This window comes from Hemiscyllium ocellatum, chromosome 25 (genome assembly GCF_020745735.1).
Source record: "Hemiscyllium ocellatum isolate sHemOce1 chromosome 25, sHemOce1.pat.X.cur, whole genome shotgun sequence".
NCBI lineage: Eukaryota > Metazoa > Chordata > Chondrichthyes > Orectolobiformes > Hemiscylliidae > Hemiscyllium > Hemiscyllium ocellatum.
Genome location: NC_083425.1, coordinates 49,968,075 through 49,985,441, shown reverse-complemented (window position 1 = coordinate 49,985,441; position 17,367 = coordinate 49,968,075).

Below are 17,367 nucleotides of genomic sequence, written 5' to 3'. Positions count from 1 at the left end.
TTCACTCAAATTATCTCACTGGCTGTCTTGGGGGCAACTTTCAGAACCAGAAATCAATGCCATGGCGTTTCGACACCGTTTGCTGTTTACAGAACTTTGGAGCAGCCACCCAGTTTACAGCCAATGTTGTAAATGAGATAGGACTCTTAATGAAGAAAAACATGGCACGCAGACCCATGTAGGATCCCCATTTCCTGATTGTCCTACCACATTTCCCTCCCTTGTGCATTGACACCAACACTTTTTAACGTGGAAGCTGTGAAAGAATGTTGCATGAGGAGGATTGAAGTTGTCAGTATGACTCAATGCCATGCAAACACATGTTTCTCTTGTTTTTGAATGATACGCTAAGCTCTCACACAGACCTCCATCCATGGAACCTCACCTGTGGTCATGAAGTGACACTAAATGGTGTAACAATGCCATTCAGCCCACACAGAACGACTAACAACCAGATGGATTGTTGAAACACATTTTGCAAGCCATTGTCACCAAAGTGCCCTCAACACAATTTCTTTCCCCTCTCCCTCCAACTCCACCTGGCTCTGTAGATCGGCGGACAGAAACCTGCCCAGCAATGGAGCCCAGTGGCCCTTGACGTTTGGTCAGGCTACCCCTGGGGCATTTGTTTGGATGGCTCCAACATGTGGAAGGTCTAATTGCCAGAGGGAAGTCAACCCTCATTGGCTTGAACTTGCAAGGGTCAGAGGGGTTCAGGCAGTGTGATGGAGGGCCCAGACACTTCTGAAGTACCCTAAGAGGAGACTTCTGAGGTTCTTTTGTGTGGTTCCTCCTGGAGCTGGGTGCCTCCTGGCAGAGTCATAGAGATGTATAGCATGGAAACAGACCCTTCGGTCCAAGCTGTCCACGTTGACCAGATATCCCAACCCAATCTAGTCTCACCTGCCAGCACCCAGCACATATCCCTCCAAACCCTTCCTATTCATATACCCATCCAAATGCCTCTTAAATGTTGCAGTTGTACCAGCCTCCACCACCTCCTCTGGCAGCTCATTCCATACTCGTACCACCCTCTGCGTGAAAAAGTTGCCCCTTAGGTCTCTTTTATATTTTTCCCCTCTCACCCTAAACCTATGCCCGACTCCCCGACCCCAGCGAAGACTATTTATCCTATCCATGCCCCTCATAATTAAGTGTGGGGCACCTGGAGTGTATCTTGAGGACCAATGGCTGAGTGGTGGGGTGTGGATGGGTACCCCTTCTCCAGCTGATCCTGAGGATGCTGGACCTGGCTCTCCATGGCAGCGCCAACCTGTCCATGGAGGCAGTCAGCTGGCTACATGACTTGCTGCACTGCTAGAGCTTCTGGACAATGATGGCCATTGACTCCCACTTCGCTGTCTACTGCTCCTGTGCATGTCAGCAAAATTCCAAAGTCCCCACAGGCTCCTCTCCCACCTGAGGGTTGAGCAGGTTCCCAGTCTTCGGCAGGCTCTGAGTGTCAACTTCCTGGGACTTGCTGGCTGTACCTACAAGACACAAGCAAGAGGAGGTTCTGCAGTCAGTGATTGGAAGTCATGTACAAGGAATGATGCTGACCACGGAGTTAATATGAGAGCTGCATTGGAATTAGGAGTGGTAATCACTCGCTAGGTGAGACATGGATGTCTTTGCATTCCTGTAGGAATGGTCCCGGTTTTCTCCTGGGAGGGCCAGGGTTCTCTCCTTGTAGGGCTAAAGAGCCAAATGTCAGGTTCCCTCCCTCCTTCCTCACCTCCCCCCCCACCCCCATCAGTACAGCCTCACTCTGCCCTATTATTGGCTGTCTTCTCCAATGATGAGAGAAAGCAAGGGATTGAATGAGGTCAAAGTGTGTGGCACAGATGTTAGTGCTGATGCAAGTAGGGAAAGAATCTAAGAGTTTCTGAAGGAATGTGAAGGCAGCACAGAGGGCAAGTAGGTATTGTGTCATGTTTGAAGGACGTAGGATTGAGAGCAAGTGTGGGAGACTGACAGAGCATGAGTCCAGATGGGAAGTTGGTGCAGTAGCAGAGATAGAGTGAGTGTAAAATAACTGAGCAGAATGTGGCAAATGCACTGGTGGCAGCAGAAAAGGTCATTGACCTTCTTTCAAGTCTGTTGGCCATTCCTACTGACTCTAGAGATGGCATTGACCTCAGAGCAAGCTGCCAGGCACTGATGACATGGTGCCTTCTGCTGGTCCTCTGGGAAAAGAATTTCTTTTCCTTAAATGACCCTGTCCACTAGTACTTCCAGATCCCCATTGGTATCCCTGCACCATCTCCTATTCCTCCATGTACAGAGACTGTGAAAGAATAGGGATGTATGAGGAAGATCAAAGTTGTCAGTATGACCCAATGCCATACAAACACGTTTCTCTTGTGTTATGAACCAGGCCAGACCCCCTCAAAACATTTCAAGAAAGTAGCCTGGGCCCTAACATTGCTCATTGTTTTAAGCAGGTATAAAGTGGATATTCCAGGAATTATGCAGCTGGCCCAACCACTTAGGTTTAACCAAAACAGACTTTATTTGCAAGGTTACCAAATGAAACACAAACAAAAGAAATCAGAATACAAAATAACTTAACCTATCCGAAAACCCAACAGATGATCCCAACTTAATGATGCTGTTCCAAATACTTTCAACAATCACCGTAAATACTCCTTGGCGAAAAAAGGTAAAATCAAACTCGGTCTTACAGGAGAGAGAGAGATGGCAGAGGGATTCAGCACAGAACACCTTCTTCCTTACTACTGTTTCTTTGACCAGCAGTCTCAAAACTGATTAACTAGAAGCTCTGAACCCAAACCAGAGAAAGCTGAGCACAGAGAACTAGCCACTCCCCTTTCATTGTACAAGTGTTTCTTTTAAAACTTAAAAGCTTCCTCAAGTAGTTCAACTCCAGACATTTTGGAGCCTGTGCCTTTACGACCTCCTGAAAAAAGACAAAGACAATATAACTTTGTTAAAGGAGCAACATCATCACACTTGTTTCTGAATGCCAGTGTTTGGCTAGGTACACAGTGGCCTTTTAATGATGGCACAGGTGCAAGAGATGTTGGTCTTCTGGCAGGTAGCTGCTGAGTGGTTGTTCCAGGAATGACACATGGCACAATGGTGACGGTTCCACAGCAGATGAGATAGTTTATTAATGAGGTGAGTTTGGTAAGTTATGGTGAGAATCCTTCAAAAAAACCTTGATACAACTTTGAATTAGCCTAAGAAATCTAAGATTCAGCGCAGTTTCTGGCACTTGCATGCAATACTCAGAAATCTCTTAAAGCATTTCATATATGGTGGATGTGGGCACAGTTATAAAGTTTAAAAGACACTTAGATGAGTACATGAATAAGAATGGTTTGGAGGGGTATGGGCCAGGAGCAGATAGGTGGGACTAGTTTAGTTTGGGATAATGTTCGGCATGGACTGGTTGGACTGAAGGGTCTGTTTCAGTGCTGTATGATTCTATGACTCTATATGTAATAATTAGATTGAAGTTCCGTGATTCTTAACAAGCAGAACTAATACAACACAGAAAATTATTATAAATTGTGGGATGGGATCTTTTACATTTATTCAATTTAGTAAACAGACCTCAGTTTAACATCTGATCAGAAAGATAGCACCTTTGCCAGTTCAGCTTTCCTTCAATATGACACTGTGTTATTAGGCTGAATTATGTGTAAATCTAGGAGTGAATTTAAAACCACAACCAAAATCTAGGAGTGAGCATCGCTGAGAAGTCCAACACTTATTGACTCTCCCTTATTCCTCCTTAAGAATGTGATGATGGGCAACTCCCTGAAACATTTCAGTGCATCTGGTAACTGTTCTGTGCGATTGAAAAGTTGTTTCAGAATCAAGTTATGGTTTTACATCTTACTTAGTGTGGAAACAGGCCCTTTGGCCCAACAAGTCCACACCGACCCGCCGAAGCGTAACCCACCCAGACCCATTCCCCTACATTCACCTAACACTACAGGCAATTTAGCATGGCCAATTCACCTAACCTGCACATTTTTGGATTGTGGGAGGAAACCGGAGCACCTGGAGGAAACCCACGCAGACACTGGGAGAATGTTCAAACTCCACACAGAGTCCAAGTGCCAATTTCTGTGTTGAATTATTTCTATAAATCTATTTCAATGCCAGCACAGACAGATAGAGGGTGCAAAGAAAAATGCAGAGAACTTAAGACAAATATCTTGGCAGTGGGTGTTTATGAAACAGCTGTCTCAAGACCAAAAAGTCACAAGTTAAAAAGCTTCTTTTCTTTAAACATGCATTTCATAACTTCAATGGAAATACTCCTAAAGGTGAGATCACCATTATCCTACCAAACCATAGAGGTGCTCCCTCATTAGAAGCAGATGAATAAGGGTGGTTTAACCTGAGGGTCTCCATGCCTCAGGCGAGATAGAGAAGGAGAGTACTTCATGGAAACCTTAGTTAGTGCAGGAATTGAATTGATGTTGCTGGTATCACTCTGCATTGCAAACCACCTGTCCCACCAACACTGAAATGATGATGTTACTAAAGACCAATTTACTGTAACTAGACACAAGTTTTTTTCTGAGAGTTGTACAATTTCAGCGCAATCATATAGTTTTTATTTCACTTGTTTGGATAAAATTTTAAAAAAAGTAGAACCTGGTTGGAAACTTCTGTGCTGATCTGTACTGTCCTTTACCTGTGTTTTCCAACAAAGAATAATGAAGATTATACATCATCTGCATTCTGCAGGCTTCCTTGTCCTGAAATCTAGTTTTCATATGACAGAAGGTCTAACATACAATAACAGTTTAAACTGCCATTGTATTTTGATTGGGCCATTCCTAAAAGAAATATCCTGAACTTCATGTGCAATTAAATTCACATTCTTAATCTCAATGTTTACTATTCTTCCATATTGGAAGAATTAGTGTAGAACAGATAAAGCTGCTAAATAGCACAGGCATAAACTGTTACGTTTGTCTTGCTTCTTACAAACTTGGGATCCACTTTGAGGTCATAGAGTCATTGAGTTATAGAGATGTACAGTATGGAAACAGACCCTTCAATCCAACTCATTCATGCCAACCAGATATCCCAACTTAATCTGATTAGATTAGATTAGATTAGATTTAGAGTGTGGAAACAGGCCCTTCGGCCCAACAAGTCCACACCGACCCGCCAAAGCGCAACCCACCCCTACCCCTACATTTACCCCTTCACCTAACACTACGGGCAATTTAGCATGGCCAATTCACCTGACCCGCACATCTTTGGACTGTGGGAGGAAACCGGAGCACCCGGAGGAAACCCACGCAGACACGGGGAGAACGTGCAAACTCCACACAGTCTGTCGCCTGAGTCGGGAATTGAACCCGGGTCTCAGGCGCTGTGAGGCAGCAGTGCTAACCACTGTGCCACCGTGCTGTCAGCATCCAACCCATATCCCTCCAAACCCTTCCTATTCATATACCCATCCAGATACCTTTTAAATGTTGGAATTGTACCAGCCTCCACCACTTCCTCTGGCTGTGCATTCCATACACACACCACCCTCTGCATTAAAAAGTTGCCTCTTAGGTCTCTTTCATTTCTTTCCCCTCACACCCTAAACTTATGCCTTCTAGTTCGGGACTCCCCCACTGCAGGGAAAAGACATTGTCTATTTATCCTATGCATGCCCTTCATGATTTTATAAGCCTCTGTAAGGTCACCCCTCAGCCTCCGACACTCCAGGGAACACAGCCCCAGCCTATTCACCCTCTCCCTATAGCTTAAATTCTCCAAACCAGGCAACATGCTTGTCAATCTTTTCTGAACCCTTTCAAGTTTCACAATATCCTTCTGATAGGAAGATCAGAATTGCATGCAATATTCCACAAGTGACCTAACCAATGTCCTGTACAGTTCAACATGACCTCTCAACCCCTATACTCAATACTCTTAACAATAAAGAAACGCATACCAAACACCTTCTTCACTATCCTACCTACCTACAAATCTACTTTCAAGGAGCAATGAACCTGTCAACGTATTCTATTTGATGAATGCATTTCCCTCGCATCTGTAGAACTACATGTTGAGTCATATGCTAAAGTTTGGGGTATCTGTTGCAAAGGCACAATAGGGAAAGGCAATTGTCTACAACTCTCCCACTGTGGTGCACTGAGAGTGATAAATAGTGTAAAAGCCATCATGTTGCAAGTTTTACATGGAATGAATATTGCTGTAATGTCATATAAATAAAATAAAGATACTGGAGATCTGAAACAAAAACAGAAATTGCTGGCAAAACTCAGCAGGTCTGGCGACGTCTGTAGCAAGAAACAAGAAACAAAATGCAGACTGAGTGACTAGAACACATATTCTGTCATCCTCCCACTTCCTCCAAACTAAAGGAGTTGCCATGGGCACCCACATGGGCCCCAGCTATGCCTGTCTCTTTGTAGGATATGTGGAACAGTCCATCTTCCGCAACTACACTGGCACCACCCCCCACCTTTTCCACCACTACATTGATGACTGTATCGGCGCTACCTCGTGCTCCCACGAGGAGGTTGAACAGTTCATCAACTTTACCAACACCTTCCATCCCGACTTAAAATTCACCTGGACTGTCTCAGACTCCTCCCTCCCCTTCCTAGACCTTTCCATTTCTATCTCGGGCGACCGAATGAACACAGACATCTACTATAAACCGACTGACTCCCACAGCTACCTGGACTACACCTCCTCCCACCCTGCCCCCTGTAAAAACGCCATCCCATATTCCCAATTCCTTCGTCTCCGCCGCATCTGCTCCCAGGAGGACCAGTTCCAATACCGCACAGCCCAGATGGCCTCCTTCTTCAAAGACCGCAGATTCCCCCCAGACGTGATCGACGATGCCCTCCACCACATCTCCTCCACTTCCTGCTCCTCCGCCCTTAAGCCCCGCCCCTCCAACCGCCACCAGGACAGAACCCCACTGGTTCTCACCTAACACCCCACCAACCTCCGTATACAGCGTATCATCCGCCGTCATTTCCACCACCTCCAAACGGACCCCACCACCAGCGATATATTTCCCTCCCCTCCCCTATCAGCGTTCCGCAAAGCCCACTCCCTTCGTGACTCCCTCGTCAGGTCCACACCCCCCACCAACCCAATCTCCACTCCCGGCACCTTCCCCTGCAACCGCAGGAAATGCAAAACTTGCGCCCACACCTCCTCCCTTACCTGTCTCCAAGGCCCCAAGGGATCCTTCCATATCTGCCACAAATTTACCTGCACCTCCACACACATCATCTATTGCATCCGCTGCACCCGATGTGGCCTCCTCTACATTGGGGAGACGGGCCGCCTACTTGCGGAACGCTTCAGGGAACACCTCTGGGACGCCCGGACCAACCAACCCAACCACCCCGTGGCTCAACACTTTAACTCTCCCTCCCACTCCACTAAGGACATGCAGGTCCTTGGACTCCTCCATCGCCAGAACATAACAACACGACGGTTGGAGGAAGAGCGCCTCATCTTCCGCCTGGGAACCCTCCAACCACAAGGGATGAACTCAGATTTTTCAGTTTCCTCATTTCCCCTCCCCCCACCTTGTCTCAGTCGATTCCCTCGAACTCAGCACCGCCCTCCTAACCTGCAATTTTCTTCCTGACCTCTCCGCCCCCACCCCACTCCGGCCTATCACCCTCACCTTGACCTCCTTCCACCTATCACATCTCCATCGCCCCTCCCCCAAGTCCCTCCTCCCTACCTTTTATCTTAGCCTGCTGGACACACTTTCCTCATTCCTGATGAAGGGCTTGTGCCCGAAACGTCGAATTTCCTGTTCCTTGGATGCTGCCTGACCTGCTGCGCTTTAACCAGCAACACATTTTCAGCTCTAAGCTTCCAGTTGCCTGCTACTTCAACACACCATTGTGTTCCCTGGCCAATATTTCTATCACAGGCCTGCTGCATTGTTCCAATGAGTCTCAGTGCAAGCAGTAAGAACATTATTTCATTTTCCACTTGAGGACCCTGCAGGCCTCTAGGACTCAACATTGAGTTCAATAACTTTAGAGCCTGATTCCAGCTTTCCAAATCTGGTGATGACATGGGTTACGTTGGAACAATTACCCACTCTCAAGTAGTCCAAGACCTATTATCACACTGAATAGATTGCATTCAGTATAGCTCATCCATTTTATCCTACTCTTAGCTCTTATTATCACTTATTCAGCTTTTCTTCCGTTCTAGCCTGGCATCTGTAAACTTTTTGCTAAACTAACACTTTCATATCTCTTGCTCTCTGGGCTCCATCTCCAGCAATCCCCTCCATCCTAACCCCTATTCAGCATAAATACATTTTCCTAGCTGCTAACAGATCTGATAAAGGGTCACTGGACTTGAAACTTTAACTCTGCTTTCTTCCCACAAATGCTGCAAGATCTGTTAAGTTTCTCCAACAATTTTCATTTCTGTAATGTAAAAATCTGTTGTGGAAAACAAAAGCTCATTGTATATGGGCTAACATATTGGTATGGGTAGATGATTGGTTGGCTCACAAGAAGCAGGGTGGAGACAATGTTTTTCAGGTCGGCAAGACTAAATGATTATAATGCCACAGGAATTGGTCCAGGGACCTCAACTGTTTACAATTTACATCAATGAATTGGATCGAGTGACAGAAAGGTACAGTTGCCAAATTATCTGACAAAACAAAGGTAGATCAGAAAATTAGTTATCTAGAGGTAATTAGGGACCTACAAGAAGATATTGCTTGATTAGATGAGTGGACAAAGATCTAGAAGATTGATTCGCATGCAGGAAAATGTGAAATTGTCCCATTTAGCAGGCAGAATTATATTTGTCATTTCTACCATATATAGCTGGTACAATAAAAACGAGACAGGACCAAGGTGCTATATGAATACACAAACTATACAAGAGTACAGTCATACACATACCCATTCCAGTCATACCCATACCAATATGCTACCCCATGTACCATGAACTTTTGTTTTTCACAACAGGTTTTGACATTACAGAAATGGAAATTGTTGGAGAAACTTAGCAGATCATAGTCATAGAGATGTACAGCATGGAAACAGACCCTTCGTCCAACTTGTCCATGCCAACCAGATATCCCAACCCATTCTCGTCCCACCTGCCATCACCCAGCCCATATCCCTCCAAACCCTTCCTGTTCACATACCCATCCAGATGCCTTTTAAATGCTGCAATTGTCCTAGCCTCCACCACTTTCTCTGGCAGCTCACTCCATACATGTACCACCCTCTGAGTGAGAAAGTTGCCTCTTAGGTCTCTTTTATACCTTTCCCTTCTCACCCTAAACCTATGTCCTCTAGTTCTGGACTCTCCCACCCCAGGGAAAAAACATTGTTATTTATCCTATCCATTCCCCTCATGATTTTATAAACATCTATAACTTCACCCCTCAGCCTCCGACGCTCCAGGGAAAACAGTCCCATCCTATTCAACCTCTCCCTATAGCTCAAATCCTCCAACCCTGGCAACATCCTTGTAAATCTTTTCTGGACCCTTTCAAGTTTCACAACCTCCTTCCAATAGGAAGGAGACCAGAATTGCAGGCAATATTCCAACAGTGGCCTCACCAATGACCTGTACAGCTGCAACATGACTCCCAACGCCTGTATTCTATACTCTGACCAATAAAGGAAAGCATATAAAATGCCTTCTTCACTATCCTGCAACTCCACTTTCAAGGAGCTATGCACCTGCACTCCAAGGTCTCTTTGTTCAGCAACACTCCCTAGGATCTTATCATTAAGTATATAAGTCCTGCTAAGATTTACTTTCCCAAATGCAGCACCTCACATTGAGTTAAATTAAACTCTGTCTGCCACTTCTCAGCCCATTGGCCCATCTGATCCAGATCCCTTTGTAATCTAAGGTAACCTTCTTTGCTGTCCACTACACCTCCAATTATGGTGTCAACAGCAAACTTACTAAATATACCTATTATGCTTACATCCAAATCATTTACAAAAATGATGAAAATGATCTCTAGTCTGAAAAACAACCCTCCATCACCACCCTCTGTATTCTATCTTTGAGGCCATTCTGTATTCAAATGGTTAGTTCTCCCTGTATTCCATGAGATCTAACCTTGCTCACCAGTCTCCAATGGGGAACCTTGTTGAATGCGTTACTGAAGTCCGTACAGATCACATCTACCACTCTGTCCTCATCGATCCTCTTTGTTACTTCTTCAAAAAACTCAATCAAGTTTGTGAGACAAGATTTCCCATGCACAAAGCCATGTTGACTATCCCTAATCAGTCCTTGCCTTTCCAAATACATGTACATCTTGTCCCTCAGGATTCCCTCCAACAACTTGCCCACCACCGACATCAGGCTCACTGGTCTATAATTCCCTGGCTTGTCCTTACCACCTTTCTTAAACAGTGGCACCACATTAGCCAACCTCCAGTCTTCTGGCACCTCACCCGTGAGTATCGATGATACAAATATCTCAGTAAGAGGCCCAGCAATCACTTCTCTAGCTTCCCGCAGAGTTCTAGGGTACACCTGATCAGGTCCTGGGGATTATCCACTTTTATGCTTTTCAAGACATCTAGCACTTCCTCCTCTGTAATATGGACATTTTTCAAGATGACACCATCTACTTCCCTACATTCTATATTTTCCACATTCTTTTCCACAGTAAATACTGATGCAAAATACTCATTTAGTATCTGCCCCACCTACTACAGCTCCACACAAAGGCTGCCTTCCTGATGTTTGAGGGGCTCTATTCTCTCCTGAGTTACCCTTTTGTCCTCAATGTATTTTTAAAACCCTTGGATTCTTCTTAATTCTATTTGCCAAAGCTATCGCATGTCCTCTTTTTGCCCTCCTGATTTCTCTCTTAAGTATACTCCTACTTCCTTTATACTCTTCTAAGGATTCACTCGATCTATACTGTCTATACCTGACATATGCTTCCTTCTTTTTCCTAACCAAACCCTCAATTTCTTTTGTCAGCCAGCATTCCCTCACCTACCAGCCTTTCCTTTCACCCTGACAGGAATATACTGTCTTTGGACTCTCGTTATCCCATTTCTGAAGGCTTCCCATTTTCCAGCTCTCCCTTTACCTGCAAACATCTGTCCCTATCAGCTTTCAAAAGTTCTTGCCTAATACCATCAAAATTAGTCTTCCTTCAATTTAGAACTTCAACTTTTAGATCTGGTCTATCCTTTTCCATCACTATTCTAAAACTAATAGAATTATGGTCGCCGGCCCCAAAGTGCTTCCTCACTGACACCTCACTCACTTGCCCTGCCTTATTTCCTGAGTAGGTCAAGCTTTACACCTTCTCTAGTAAGTACATCCACATATTGACTCAGAAATTTTTCTTGTACACACTTTAACAAACTCCTCTCCATCTAAACCCTTAACACTATGGCAGTCCCAGTCTATGTTTGGAAAGTTAAAATCCCCTACCATAACCACCCTATTATTCTTACAGATAACCGAGATCTCCTCAGAAATCTGTTTCTCAATTTCTCTCTGACTATTAGGGGGTCTATAATACAATCTGAATAAGGTGATCATCCCTTTCTTATTTCTCAGTTCCACCCAAATAACTTCCCTGGACGTATTTCCAGGAATATCCTCCCTCAGTAAAGCTGTAATGCCACCCCTTTTCAAAAATGCCACTCCCCCTCCTCTCTTGCCTCCCTTTCTGTCACTCCTGTCGCATTTGTATCCTGGAACATTAAGCTGCCAGTCCTGCCCATCCCTGAGCCATGTATCTGTTACTCTTCGGAGGGTTGGTGTAGTCTTGTTGTGCCGAAGGGCCTGTTTCTATACTGTAGGGAATCTAATCTAATTTGGTCCCAGTCCCATGTTCTCAACCATGCCCTGAGTTCATCTGCCTTCCCTGTTTGGCCTCTTGCATTGAAATAAATGCAGTTTAATTTATCAATCCTACCTTTGTTCCTGCTGCCCTGACTGCTTGACTCTTGCAGCATTTGTGGGAGGAAAACAGAGTTAACGTTTCAAGTCCGGTCACCTTTTATCAGAACTGTTAGCAGCTAGGAAAATGTATTTATGCTGAAGCCACAGTTAGCTGGATAGGGGTTAGGATGGAGGAGAGGGGTAAATGGATTGGTGGAGATGGAGCCCAGAGCGCAAGAGATATGGAAGTGTTAGGTTAGCAATGAGTTTATAGATACCAGGCCAGGATGGAAGAAAATAAAGTGTAAACCATGCATGGTAGCACTGTGATTCCTGCCAAGTCAAGACAATCGGCACAGTGATGGACAAATTACAATGTAACAATGAATAGTCATTAATAAAACATTGTTTTAGCAGCAATTCAAAAAGTCGTCCAAGAATTATAAATGGAATTGAGTGTGATCATACAGTGTTAAGGAGCCTGATGGCTCAGGGGAGGAAACTATTGCGCAGTCTGGCCGTGAGAGGCCAAATGCTCCAGCATCTTCTGGCAGATGGCAGGAGGGAGAAGAATTTGAATGAAGGATGTGCGCGGTCATCCACAATGCTGTTGGCCTTGTGGATGCAGCATGTGGTGTAAATGTCCCGATGAACTTCTCAGCTGTCCTCACTATCCTTTGTAGAGTTTTCCGATCCGAGCTGGTGCAATTCCCAAACCAGGCAGTAATGCTCAAAGTGCTCGGTAGAATATGGTGAGGATGGGGATGGGCTTTCCTCAGCCTGTGCAGAAAGTAGAGATGATACTGGGCTTTCTTGGTTATGGGGCTGGTGTTGAGGGACCAGGTGAGACTCTTTGCCAGGTGGACTCCAAGAAATTTTGTGCTCTTCACAATCTCCATGGAAAGAAGTGTGTTATTGAAATAGATTAGATTACATAATGTGGAAACAAGCCCTTTGGCTCAATAAGTCCACACCAACCCGCCGAAGTGCAACCCATCCAGACCGATTCCCCCCTTCACCTAACACTACGGGCAATTTAGCATGGCCAATTCATCTAACCTGCACATTTTTGGACTGTGGGAGGAAACTGGAGCACCCAGAGGAAACCCACAGGGAGAATGTGCAAACTCCACACAGTCAGTTACCTGAGGCGGGAATTGAACCCGGGTCTCTGGCACGGTGAGGCAGCAGTGCTAACCACTGTGCACCATGCCACCCACAAAGATAATAGATTGCAGAGCTCTGAGATGCACACAGAGCTGGGCATCATGGTGCATGAATCACAAGAGGTTAATTTGCAGGCAAGGCAAGTAACTGGGAAAACTATTGCGAGGGGAAGTTAGTACAAAAATATGCTTCAGTTATACAGAGCACTGGTGAGACCACATCTGGAGTATTGTGTACAGTATTGGTCACCTTGTTTAAGGAAAAATGTAAATGTTTTGAACTGTTCCAAAGTAGGTTTACGAGACTGATACGAGGACTGGACAAGTTGTCTTAAAATGAAAAGTTGGATAGGCTAAGGCTTGTATTCACTGGAGTTTAGAAGAATAAGAGGGGACTTGATTGATACACACATATTGAAAGGTTAGATATGGAGAGGATTGGAGGATTTACAATGAAATGCTATGTTTAAAAATTGGGGGGGTCACCCATTTGAAATGAAGATTAATTCAATTTTTCTTATTCATGGAGTCTTTGGAACTGTCTTCTTGAAAATATGACGGAAGCTGAGTATTTGAATTTTTTCAGATATGAATAGATTTTGTTAAGCAAGTGGATAGATTATCATGGTAGTCAGGAATGTGGATTTGGCATTACAATCTGAAACAACCATGATCTTATTGAATGTCAGAGTGGGTTCAAGCTGTGAAAGGCATACTCCTGCTCCTTGTTGGCATGTAATTATGTGTGGTGAAGCACAATGACAGACTGCAATTGAGAGAAACTGTTCCCCTTGCAACTTTATGTAAAGTCAACTTTGAACAGTCATTCAGTATGCTTTTTTGGCAGTGGCTCCAATCACTCACTAATGAGAATGATTGCCCACCGAGAAAATTTCTGTCACTGGTCATGTGTTTTCTAGGTCCTGTGTGACTGATGAGCCTGATCCGAGAGCCACAAATCTGACCACATATTTGGTAGGTGTTTCGGGGAAGTGGAATTGGTCCTTGGTTTTGAAATCGTCGGCACTTGTGTCCCGTCATACATAAGCTTCCTCCAAGTCAGTTTATTCTGACCATTGTCTCCCATGCGTTAACATGTACTTTTATAAATCTTATGGATGAAGTGTATTTTATGGGACAGCAATATTCCTTGCATCTGAACAACAGATAAGAGAAATTTGAGCGTCTGTCTGCAATTAAGAGGATCTGAAGTCTGGTTTACCATATGCCTTTGTGTTATTCTAGTTGAGAGTGTGGTGCTGGAAAAGCAAAGCAGATCAGGCAGCATCCGAGGAGCAGGAAAATCGACGTTTCGGGCAAAAGCCCTTCATCAGGAATTAGGCTGGGAGCCTCGGGGGTAGAGAGTTAAATGGGAGGGGGGTGGAGCTGGGGGGGAAGGTAGGTCGGAGGGGAGGGTGGAGCGGATAGATGGGAAGGAAGGTGGACAGGTAATGAGGGTGGTGCTGAGCTGAAAGATTGGAACTGGGATAAGATGGGGGGAGGGAAATGAGGAAACTGGTGAAATCCACATTGATACCATGGGGTTGGAGGGCCCTGAGGGGAAAGATGAGGCGTTCTTCCTCCAGCATCAGGTGGTAAGGGAGTGGCGATGGAGGAGGCCCAGGACCAGCATGCCCTCGGTGGAGTGGGAAAGGGAGTTGAAGTATTCAGCTATGGGGCAGTAGGGTTGATTGGTGCAGGTGTCCAGGAGATATTCTCTGAAGCGCTCTTTGAGTAGGCGTCCTGCCTCCACAATGTAGAGGAGACCGCATCGGGAGTAATGGATACAGTAAATGACATGTGTAGAAGGGCAGGTGATGGCTATGGAAGGCTCCTTTGGGGCATTGGACAGAGGTGAGGGGGGAGGTGTGGGTGCAAATTTTGCAATTCCTGCAGTGGCAGGGGAAGGTGCCAGGAGAGGAGGGTGGGTTGTTGGGGGGGCGTGGGCCTGACGAGGTAGTCACAGAGGGAACAGTCTTTACAGAAAGCTGATAGGGGTGGGTGGGAATATATCTCTGATGGTGGGGTACATGTGTAGATGGTGGAACTGGCGGAGGATGATGCAATGTATACGGAGGTGAGTGGGGTGGAAGATGAGGACCAGGGGGCTCTGTCCTTGTTGCAATTGGAGGAGTGGGGTTCGAGGGCGGAGGTGCAGGAAGTGGATGAGATGCGTTGGAGGGATCATCAACCATGTGGGAGGGAAAATTGTGGTCTTTAAAGAAGGCGGTCATCTGTTCTGTGGTGGAATTGGTACTCCTGGGAGCTGATGTGATGGAGGCGGAGGAATTGGGAATAAGGGATAGCATTTTTACAGGAGGCAGAGTTGGAGGAGGTGCAATCCAGGTAGCTGTGGATGTCGGTGGGTTTGTAGAAAATGTCAGTGTTGAGCCAGTCACTGTTGATGGTGATGGAGAGGTCCAGGAAGGGCAGGGAGATGTCAGAGATGGTCCAGGTGAATTTAAGATCGGGGTGAAATGTGTTGGTGAAGTTGTTGTACTGTTCAAACTCCTCGTGGGAGCACGAGGTGGCGCCGATGCAGTCATCAAAGTAGCGGAAGAAAAGGTGAAGAGTAATGTCGGTGTAACTGCCGAAGATGGACTGTTCCACGTAACTGACAAAGAAACAGGCATAGCTGCGGCCCATGTGGGTGCCCATGGCTACCCCTTTCGTCTGGAGGAAGTAGGAAGATTCAAAGGAGGAATTATTTAGAGTGAGGACCAGTTCAGCCAAATGAATTAAGAGTATCAGTGGAAGGGTACTGGTGGGGATGTCGGGAGATGAAGAAATGGAGGGCTTGGAGGTCCTGGTCATGGCAGATGGAGGTGTATAGGGACTGGATATCCATGGTGAAGTTGAGGCATTGTGGGCCAAGGAAACAGAAGTCTTGGAGGAGGTAGAGAGCATGGGTTGTGTCTCGAACGTGTGTGGGGAGTTCCTGGACCAAGGAGGATAGGACAGTATCAAGGTATGTGGAGATGAATTTGGTTGGGCAGGAGCAGGCTGAGACGATGGGTCGGCCTGGGTAGTCAGGCTTGTGGATCTTGGAAATTGGGCAGTGCGGGGTTTCTGAACTATGAGATTGAAAGCTGTGGGTGAGAGATCCCCTGAGGTGATGAAATTTCCCCTCCCACGTGGTTGATGATGCCCTCCAGCACATCTCATCCACTTCCCGCACCTCCGCCCTTGAACCCCACTCCTCCAACTGCAACAAGGTCAAAAGCCCTCTGGTCCTCACCTTCTACCCCACCAACCTTCAAATACATCGCATTATTCTCTGCCTTTTCCGCCACCTACAATAGGACCCGACCACCAGGTATATATTCGCCCCCACCCCTATCTGCTTTCCATAAAGATTGTTCCCTCTGTGACTACCTCACCTCCCGATAACCCACTCACTCCTCCCGGCACCTTGGCCTGTTACCGTAAGAATTGCAAAACCTGTTTCCCCCACCTCCCTCTCATCTCCGTCCAAGGCCACAAAGGAGCCTTTCACATCCATCAAAGTTTCACCTGCATTTCCATACATGTCATTTACAGTATCCGTTGTTCCTGATGCGGTCCCCTCTACATTGGGGAGACAAGATGCCCACTCGCAGAGCGCTTCAAAGAACATCTCTGGGACACCCGCACCAACCAACTCCACTGCCCCGTGGCTGAACACTTTAATTCCCCCTCCCACTCCACCAAGGACATGCAGGTCTTGGGCCTCCTCCACTGTCACTCTCTTACCTGGAGGAAGAACACCTATCTCCTGCCTCAGGACCCTCCAATCCCATGGCATCAATGTGGATTTCATCAGAGTCCTCATTTCCCCTCCCCCACCACACCTTATCCCAGTTCCAACCTTCCAGCCCTGTACCGCCCTCATGACCTGTCCCACCTTCCTTCCCAACTATCCACCCCACCCTCCCCTTGATCTATCACCATTACCCCCACCTCCATCCACCTACTGCACTCTTAGCTACATTCCCCCAGTCCCACCCCTCATTAATCTCTCCACTCCCCAAACCCCATAAGGCTCCCAGCCTCATTCCTGATGAAAGACTTATGCCTGACACGTCGACTCTCCTGCTCCTCGGATGCTGCCTGACCTGCTGTGCTTATCCAGCACCACACTCTTGACTCTGATCTCCAGCTTCTGCAGACCTCACTCTCGCCCTTGGGTTATTCTTCCCGAAACAACGCAGGAAAAACTATAAACAATGAACCCACCAAGAGCAAGGCGATCACTGAAGGTGCACCCACGAGAGACTGGGCACGCGGCCGTGGGAGTTCCACCAATCACAACAAGCGGAGC